Source organism: Octopus sinensis, linkage group LG2, assembly GCF_006345805.1.
Source record: "Octopus sinensis linkage group LG2, ASM634580v1, whole genome shotgun sequence".
Taxonomy (NCBI): domain Eukaryota; kingdom Metazoa; phylum Mollusca; class Cephalopoda; order Octopoda; family Octopodidae; genus Octopus; species Octopus sinensis.
In genome coordinates this window covers 1672921-1682920 of record NC_042998.1, presented here as the reverse complement: position 1 = coordinate 1682920, position 10000 = coordinate 1672921, and the positions used below count along the sequence as shown (strand labels likewise).

General features: G+C 38.5%; 1 protein-coding gene across 1 annotated transcript in view; it reads left to right on the top strand.

Annotated features, from left to right (window-relative positions):
* Positions 1-6567: 6567 nt before the first annotated feature.
* The window catches only part of LOC115232668 (outer dense fiber protein 3-like), a 33824-nt gene continuing 30391 nt past the window's right edge, over positions 6568-10000 (top strand). The window contains exon 1 of the mRNA XM_029802687.2: positions 6568-6804. The gene's annotated coding sequence lies outside the window, so the exon portion shown is untranslated. The remainder of the gene's footprint in view (positions 6805-10000) is intronic.

Genomic DNA, 10000 nt, shown 5'->3' with positions numbered 1-10000 from the left:
CTGATTTAACCCAAATTTGAGACACCAGCAAAAGAAGAAATAAAGATAGACTTTTTTTCTATTCCAAAGAAAAACGATTTTATTCACACAACTATGCAACTGAAGAGTTTAGAGTACCAGTAATGATAAGGCTGTTCACTGGGAGAACACAAACATGGTTTAAACAGTAAGCTTGGTAGGAAAGAAACGTGCCTTTAAGCAGTACAAAAACAACAAAAAAATGGAAGGTGCAGTTATGTAAAGGTTTAACGGAAGAAAAGCAGGACAAAAACGGCTTTATCGATCACATTCTCACCTGGAATCAATTTTTGTAATTTTTTCAAGACTTATACATGCCCTTATACCGTCAGTATCTACATATCAAATTTGAGCGCAATCGGATGGAGGATGCCCGAGATCCTAGAAGACACACACAGACAGAACGGATTCTATATAATAAATCAGTTCAACCACTGCATTCTGTCAACTGCATTCTGGATAACTGAATCGCTGCAAATGCGTTGAGGTCATTGGCGTGCTGTGGATAAGACTTGTGTGAAAATTCATTTTACTTTAGGATTGTAACATACAGTTAAGGATTGCAGGTTTTTATTAATATTTTAAACTTTTGCTGCTGTATATCAGTATTATTACATTATGCCATGCATATAAATATAAATGAATGCATACATACACATAAATCCATATTTGTTTTTGCGTGCTTGCGTTCCGCCCTCTCCCTCCATATATATATATATATATATCTGTGTGTGAGTGTGTGTGTTTATGTATGTATATACATATATACACATATACATACAAATAAACATACATACATACATACACGATATCACGTATGAATATCATCTTCGCGCTTCCACCCTCCAATCTTTTCTTCAAATATATAAATATATCTTGAATGATCCGACTTGCAAATCGGGAAATAAGTAAAACACAAAATAAAGAATTATGCGTAAATATGCGCAAAACTCCAAAATCAAAGAACGGTGCTGGACACACACAGAGTATGAGGATTGGTAGCATGTTGGGATTTCTTACTAATTAACTCAATTCTAAACGTGGACACAACCTCATTGCCTACAATTACTCTGATTAGACAGTTGCGCTTTTGAGCTGAGATAAGAGGCTTAGCATACATAAAATTAGGTTTAATATTTTTGTTAATTATTATTTTAGCGAATTATTATTTTTGCTAAATATTATGTTTGCTAATTATAATCTTGCTATAGTGCTTATATATCATGTTTGGTGGGATGTAAAGAGGGCGAGATGCAAATCGCCACCCGCAATAAATAATTAAATAAATAAAAACTAAAAGAAACTAACGTAAATGACCTGGGACGATAACGACCTCCACATATTTGAGCAGGACATAATTGTCCTGGATTCAATCGCTCTGGACGCAAATACCCTACTACCTTATTATAGATAAACCTATGTAAAGGGTAAGGACGCTCGTCGGTCATGAATGACCATGGGGTTGCACCTGGAAAGTTACCATCCGAGACACAAGTCCGAACAAGGTTGTTTATGGAAGGCCAGCAGTCGCCCATGCATACCAGCCCCCTCTCTCTTCGCCATCGATGTTAGCCAAGGGAAAGGCAAAAGTCGATAAGCTTGACACCTGTGACGTCACAACTCATTTCTACAGCTGAGTGAAATGGGGCGACGTGAAATAAAGTGTCTTGCTCAAGAACACAACATACAACCCGGTTCAGAAATGGAACCCACTACCTCATGATTGTGAGCCCGACGCGCTAAACACTGAGCCATGCACCTTCATATAGTAGGCATACAAACACGCCAATTACCCATTTCTCTGTAGATTTAACAAAAAAAAAAAGAAAAAAAAAACCCAGCCTTAATCGATTTTCAGCTCTTATTGGGGTGGAGTGGCTCATCAAAGAGGTCGACATCATTTGACCTATCCTAAGGAAACTAGTGTGGAGGCACATGGCCTAATGGTTAGAGCAGCGGACTCGCGGTTGTGGGATCGCGGGTTCGAATCTCAGACCGGGCGATGTGTGTGTTTATGAGCGAAACACTAAAGCTCCACGCGGCTCCGGCAGAAGGTAATGGCGAACTTCTGCTGACTCTTTCGCCACAACTTTCTCTCACTCTTTCCTCCTGCATCTTGGAGCTCACCTGTGACAGACAGGCGTCCCGTCCAGGTGGTGAACCTATACGCCAAGGAAACCGGGAAACCGGCCCTTATGAGCCAGGCGTGGCTCGAGAAGAAACAAACAAGGAAACTAGTTGCCATTCTGTTTACAGACACATCAAGACTGGTCGCTCCAAAGAACTGGGGCAACTAATTTGCATACCATTACCGTTTAACATTTTATTTCGGAGGTTGTCTCTCTCCGCAACTGTCGGGAAAATATTGGTTTTATTAGAAAAAACTGCCCAGGACAAAAGACTTGGATGTATCCATTTGCAATGAGAAACGCACATGTTCCATGTGGTGTGATGGAAGGGCTGAGAAGAGCCACATGTTAGTTCTGCTCCCTGTTTGATGTGGTGATTGAGGCAGAAGCTCTTTTGGTTAAAAAAAACAAACAGAAAAATGTATTTGTGTTGGTATTTCTACGTGACAGTGGCGTAGCTCGAGTGTGTACCAATGGAGGAAGCCTTTGAGTTTCCCGTCCCCCTTCCCCCACCGATAGTGCAGCCTCTACAAGATTATATGACAGATTCAGAAGTGTTGCTCCCATAAAAAGCATCGCTTGGGGCGGATCGTCCCCTGTCCCACCCTTAGTTACTCCGTTGCTATGTGTGTTGTTTGGTTGAGTGATTTGGTATACAGCGGACATACATTCGCACTCCTAGCGTGAGACAGAAATAGGATATTGTCTATAAACATGACCCATTTATCGATTGCACCACCAAATCGGCTACATGTATATTGTTTATATGAACGCGTTGATGTATATATATATATATATATATATATATATATATATATATATATATATATAAATATATATATATTATGAATATTTATGTTGTATGGGTACAGAGTTCCTTCGTGTGTGTGAGCATGCATTCGTTCGTGGGTGTATGTATATGTGTTCAAGCACACTCAGAGCTGGAAAAATAAACTGAGACGACAGACTTGATCGATTTGCACTAATTGAAAGCTGGAAGATGGTAAAAAATCCCAGTCGTCTTTAACTCTTGTAATTATATTTTTATCTCTCGAAACTGCAAGAGTGACAAATAGACGAAAACTGTAACTAAGACACGTTAAAGCTATCGTGTCATCGCAATAAATTCTTAAAATGAATCCGAACGTTTTTGGTTTTCAAGAGATTCCTTTTCTTGAGTATTTATTCAATATATCATTCTCTTGACGTATTGAAAATGATGACATTGGCCCGTTTGTGTTATCTTAATTATTATCAATCCTACATCTTTGTAACGCTTACTCTATACGTCAAAAACCATTATTGTCAACTGATCAAAGCAGGCCTCTGTGTAGTTGACTACACGATGGTAATGAGATCCAACAAGATCGGAACGTATCAGTGTCTGATTCCCTGGTCTGTCTACAAAGATCAGTCGTTCCTTCTAATCATCTTCTATCTTTTACTTGCTGTAGTCATTTGATTGCGGTTATGCTGGGGCACCGCCTCGAAGGGTTTTTTAAATAAGCAAATTAACCCTAGTACTTCTTTTATCGGTCTATTTTGCCGAACCGCTTAGTTACGGGAAAACGTAAACACACCAACACCGGTTGGCGGGGGCAAACACAGACACAAAGACATACATATACGACGGATTTCTTTCAGTTTCCGCCTACCGAATCCATTCACAAGGATTTAGTCGGCCTAAGATTATAGTAGAAGTGGGACTGAACCCGGAACTTCTTCTTCCTTCATGTGCCCCATGCCTTAAGGCGTCAGCAGTGATGGATCTCTATTCCGGAGTCTGAAGATTTATAATGTTCTTTGGGCAGGTTACAGAAATAGTTTGCCCGGTATCTTCTGTCGGCTTCTTTACAGTTTATTCAGCTTGTCTTCAGCTTTCTAGAGCTTAGTCTTGAAACAGAGGGCCTTATTAATATTTTGGCACGGAGGTAAGAGTATGGGGATGATAAGGGGTCTTGTTCAAGTGATATTGAGGCATGTCCACGTACTGGTGGGCTTGTGTACTACATGTCTAGAGATGAGCCATTTTCCAAATCCCTTATCATTCAGCTACAGGACCATCTTCTGCTGACTGACGCATAACCAGGGTCCTTGAGATGTACTACCATTCCAGGACCCGAGCGGACTTGGAAATAATGACGACTAAGGAATTGTTCCATATGACCTGAAATTCCTCAACTCTTAAGTTGCAGCCTCATCACCGGATGCAGTTTGTTTTATCAAGAACAGTCTGGAATTTATCTCCTCCTTTCAGAGATGCTAACAATATCGTCTGCCTTCTCCATTTTCCTTCACCTTCAAACTAAGAAGTATATTTCTATTAATCTATATATATATAAAGCTGAAGTTGTCTGTGTGTGGCAGGTTTGGTAGCCTTCAACTAACACTATCTCCTCCGAAACCCTGCAGCGCAAGTTGACCAAAATTGAGAGTATGATAGAAGAAGGCTTGCTCTTCATTCCGCAGAAGAAAAAATCGGACCATGTTAAGAACAAAAATTATTTACATCAAAAAGGTGCTTTTTTTTTTCTATGAAAATCCCTATCTTTTTACGATATTTTGACTGCTGTGTCGCCATTTTTCGGTGTATTTCAACTAGAAAAATGTTGACTTAAAGAGAATAACAAGCTACATAATGCAAAGTTTTCACTTTTCAAAAATTCCAATTCTGAAGGGTCGAAACAAACCCGAGCAACGCCGGGCGATACTACTAGTAGCGAATTATTTTTGAGTACCTTATTACATGTATTAACCTTTAACTTATAATTTTTTTCAGGGTTAGTCTTGATGTAATATATCAATAGTTTAGATTTCTCTGATAACCTCTGATTTCCGAGCATACTAACAGAGTGAATTGGATTTGACAATATTGTTATATAATACCTTATAGGAACCAGTAAAAGTGCTGTAATAGATAAACTGAAAATGTTGAGCCTGTTATAAGAGGCGAGGTGGGGTGGGGGATCTATGATGTATCCCTTGGCAACACATTAAACATTATGTAACTAAGGCTTTGCACCAAGCTAAGAAATTTATTATTATTGCAATATAAGCCCCGTCGAGTTGTTTGTCGTCTTTGCATTGTCAGCGTTGGACAACTGCGGCTAAAAGATTTGATGTCATTATCATTATTAACTTTGAATATGTATTTTAATAAAATCTACCAACGAAATTTCACCCAGTTTACTATATGCACACACACACACACACACACACACACACACATACATATATGCGTACATATATACATACATACATATATACATACATAAATACATACGTACATGCATATATGCACATATGTTTATATCAATCCCTATATAAATACACACACACACTCATGCATGTATAAATGTATGTATGTATCTGTCTGTCTATCTGTACATACGTATATGTATATGTAATATATATATACATATATACACACATACGTACATAAATACATGCGCACATACATGTATATATCAATCCCTATATATATGTGTATATATATATATATATATATATATATATATATATAATATATATATATATATATATATATATATATTTATATACATACCTATACTCACACACACACACTCATGCATACATGCATGTGTGTATGTATGTATGTATGTATGTATGTATCAATCTCTCTCTCTCTCTCTATCTATCTATCTATCTATCTATCTATATCTATCTATCTATCTATCTATCTATCTGTCTGTCTGTCTATCTATCTATCTATCTATCTGTACATACGTATATGTATATGCAATGCACATGCGCGCCCACCCACACCCACCCACACCCACCCACATATATATACTTATTCATATATGTATATATATATATTCGTGCTTCTTATACATACATAGTACTCACATATACATACTTGTGCCTGTACACACACACACACACACACAAGTACACTCACACACGGACATATAAATATATACTTAGTTATGAGTACATATCAACGTGCAATGTGGGTATTTGTTATGTAAAATGTCTGCGTCTATGAATAAACAATGTGTGATACACGTTGTCTCAGATTAACTGTAGAAGTGTGTGTGTGTGTGTGTGTGTGTGTGTGTGTGTGTGGGGCAGAAAAGATAAGATGGCACCGACTGATTTAATGTGTGCGAGTGGGTTCTTAGCGACGGGTGTGGGTGGGGAGTTCAACGTTTAAGAAAAACAGCTGTCCTAGCAACATGGGGATCCAATCAGAATGCCAAATGTCCATCACGTGCCACTTTATACTGGTGCCTGAATGAACATATTTGTCTGTGTGAGAGTTTGCGCGTGCGTGTACGTGCGTGTACGTGCGTGCGTACATGTGTGTGTGTGTGTACGAGAGATAGTGAGACAGAGGATTATGCATTTGTGAGTATACGTTTGCGTATTTCTATTTCCCTGATATATGTGTAACTGTGTTGATCTGTGTCTGTGTGTGTGTGTGTGTCAGTGTGTGTGTGCGTGTGTGTTTATAGTTTTGTGTAACCATGTACAGGCCGGTTTGTATACGATATGTTTATTCTACGGAATCAAGATTAATGAGGATTTAAACAAATACAGATATAATTGACTTTCTCCGCCACTAACCATCGTCTTTAAACTTCAACAAATTTTTAACCGCTATTTAATCTTCATACAATCATAATCAATACTGGTAAGTAGAAAAAAAACAAAACATATATATATATATATGTTTATATATATATATATATATATATATATATATATATATTTGTGTTTGTGTGTGTACATATTGATTGATTGATTGAGTGATCGATTGATTACATTTCATTAGGCTCAAGATTTCAGCTTAATTAATTAGTAAGCGGAAAAAAGAGGGAGGCGAGTAGAAGGCCGTTGTTCTGCTCTTTTGTTTTTTTTTACTAGTTTCAGCCATTCGGCTCCGGCCATACTGGATCATCGCTGTTCTTTTTGCTTTGTTTTTTTTTCTTCTCCAAAGACGCATTGTAGCTCTGTTCTACGATTCCTGTCACGTGGGTAAAGTATTGGTTAACTTTCCACCCGTTTCAAAAGTTCCAAATTTTAAAGGGAGAGGAAAATGTTATGTTGTGATGCGCATGCTTTTCCTAAGAATATTATCTTCTTCTGGGCATTAAAAAAACAAAGAAAAAGTAACAAAAACAAAACAAATTCGGTCGGGAATCGAAACCGGACCGCGAATTCCGCTCGCTGGGAAATTACCTATAAATTACATTGATTAATGCGCAGGTAAGTTCAGGCTGTTCCTTTAGGTAAGTTCTTTGACATTTTCTTATCCACCTCTTCAGTTTTTCTCCTTCAGTTTATCGAACTTTATCTTCATGAAATTGTTCTCATTATTGTTGTCGTTGTTGTGGTTGCTGTTGTTGTTGTTGTTATTGTTTTTTTTTTGCTATTGTTGTACTTCAGGTGGCGAGCTGGTAGAGTGGTTAGCACGACGGGCGAAATGCTCAGCAGTATTTCGTCTGCCGCTCCGTTCTGAGTTCAAATTCCGCCGAGGTCGACTTTGCCTTTCATCCTTTCGGGGTCGATTAAATAAGTACCAGTTACGCACTGGTGTCGATATAATCGACTTAATCCGTTTGTCCGCTCTGTGTTTTGCCCCTTGTGGGTAGTAAAGAAATACGTATTTCACCCGTCTTTACGTTCTGAGTTCAAGTTCCGCCGAGGTCGACTTTGCCTTTCATCCTTTCGGGGTCAATAGAATAAGTGTCAGTCGAACACTGGGGATCGATGTAATCGAACTGGTTCCGCCCCAGAACTTGCTGGCCTTGAACCAGAATTTGAAATTGTTATTATTATTATTATTATTATCATTGTACCCTTTATTTTTGTTTAGTCCCAAACCGAACCTGAACAAGTCCACCTTTGATCAACTGCATTGCAGCTGTGGACATCCCAATTCCTTTCTCGTATTGCATTATTTAATGTGAGAAGGCGGCGAGCTGGCAGAAACGGTAGCACGCTGGGCGAAATGCGTAGCTGTATTTCGTCTGTCTTTACGTTCGGAGTTCAAATTCCGCCGAGGTCGACTTTGCCTTTCATCCTTTCGGGGTCGATTAGATAAGTACCAGTTATGGACTGGGGTCGATATAATCGACTTAATCCGTCTGTCTGTCCTTGTTTGTCCCCCTCTGTGTGTAGCCCCTAGTGGGTAGTAGAGAAATAGGTATTTTGTCTTTACGTTCTGAATTCAAATTGCGCGGAGGTCGACTTTGCCTTACATCCTTTCGGGTCGATAAATTAAGTACCAGTTACATACTGGGGTCGATCTACTGGATTGGCCCCCTCCCCCAAAAGTTTCGGACCTTGTGCCTAGAGCAGAAAAGATTATTTAATGTGAGCTTGGCTAATATCTCTAACAGGTCAGTCAACGAAGTAAAGGCCCCCAAAGCGACTGGTTATTATTGTTGTTGCTATTAAAGATAACCTTCGAGTTCAAACGCTGCTAAGGTTGACTAACCGTAAATCCTCGAGTATAATCCGCATCACCCCCCCCCCATAATTTAATGGTCAAAATCCCTAGTGCGTACTATATACGAGGTTAAAAATGAAAATTATTTTCTAAGCAATGTGCAAATCTCTATTTGCTGTCCGGCAATGTTTATTCAGACGCATTTTGTGATGTTGGGCATGAAAATCCCTTAAGCTAAGCCTGAAAGCAATGAAGTCATAAAAGAATCATCCATAACTTGCAGTAAGCAACATTTATTAAACGTTATTACTTTTATTTCTTTATTTTCTGCAAACAAAATGCACAAAAAAGCTACACGTTTGAATTATGTTATATGTACAATAATAATAAAGGACGTTACTGCATACATTTTTACAAACCAAGGACGTTATATAGACCTCCTTGACTCAAGTTAGAGAAGGGGTGCGTATTATACACAAGGTTTGGGTTTTTCAGAGGTACAGCTCCCTAAAAATCCCCTGCGTATTATACTCAAGGGCGGACTATACTCGAGGATTTACGGTACCTTCCATCCTTCCGGGATCAGTGAAATAAGTACCCGTTGGTCTGTAGGATTCGATGTAATCGACTTCCCCCATTTTCAAAATTACTAGAAACTTTATAGGATAACTAACTCCATCACTTTACTTTCTTCTTTCTTTCCGTAATTTTATGCGCGACGAAGAATGTCGCTCGCTTTCTTTCCTTTTGGTTAAAAGTTTTTGAGAAAATGCTTTATGAAAATTACATTAATGCAAAGAAAAATAGTTTTATCCTTTGTTTTTTTTTTTAATTGTTTCGGTCATTAGACTGCGGCCATGCTGGGGCACTGCCTTGAAGTGTTTAGTCGAATAAATCGATCCTAGTATTCATTATTTTTCTAAGCCTGGTACTCATCCTACCGATCTCTTTTGCCGAACCGCTAGGTTACAGGGACGTAAACAAATCGACTCTGGTTGTCAAGCAGTTGTGGGACATATACACACACCTTTCTCCCTCTCTTTCAGACAGACACACACACACTCTCTCTCTCTCTCTCTCACACACACACACTCTCTCTCTCTCACACATATATACACACACACATACACACACACGACGGGCTTCATCCCCTCACAAGGTTTGGTCGACCCGGAGCTATAAGAGAAAACATGTGTTCAAGGCGTCACATAGTATATTGAACCCGTAACCATGTGGTTGGGAAGCAAATTTCTATTCCCACAGTCAGACCTGCGCTTAAACCATTGATCTGGTTTTTTTTTTCTCCTTTTTTGTAAAATAATTTTCTTTTATCTGAAAAACAAATAAAATGAATAAAAGTAGATTCATAAATGAAATCGAAAATATTGCAGTGCAGAATCGGAAATTAGATCACAAAATTTCATGTGCAAAGTAT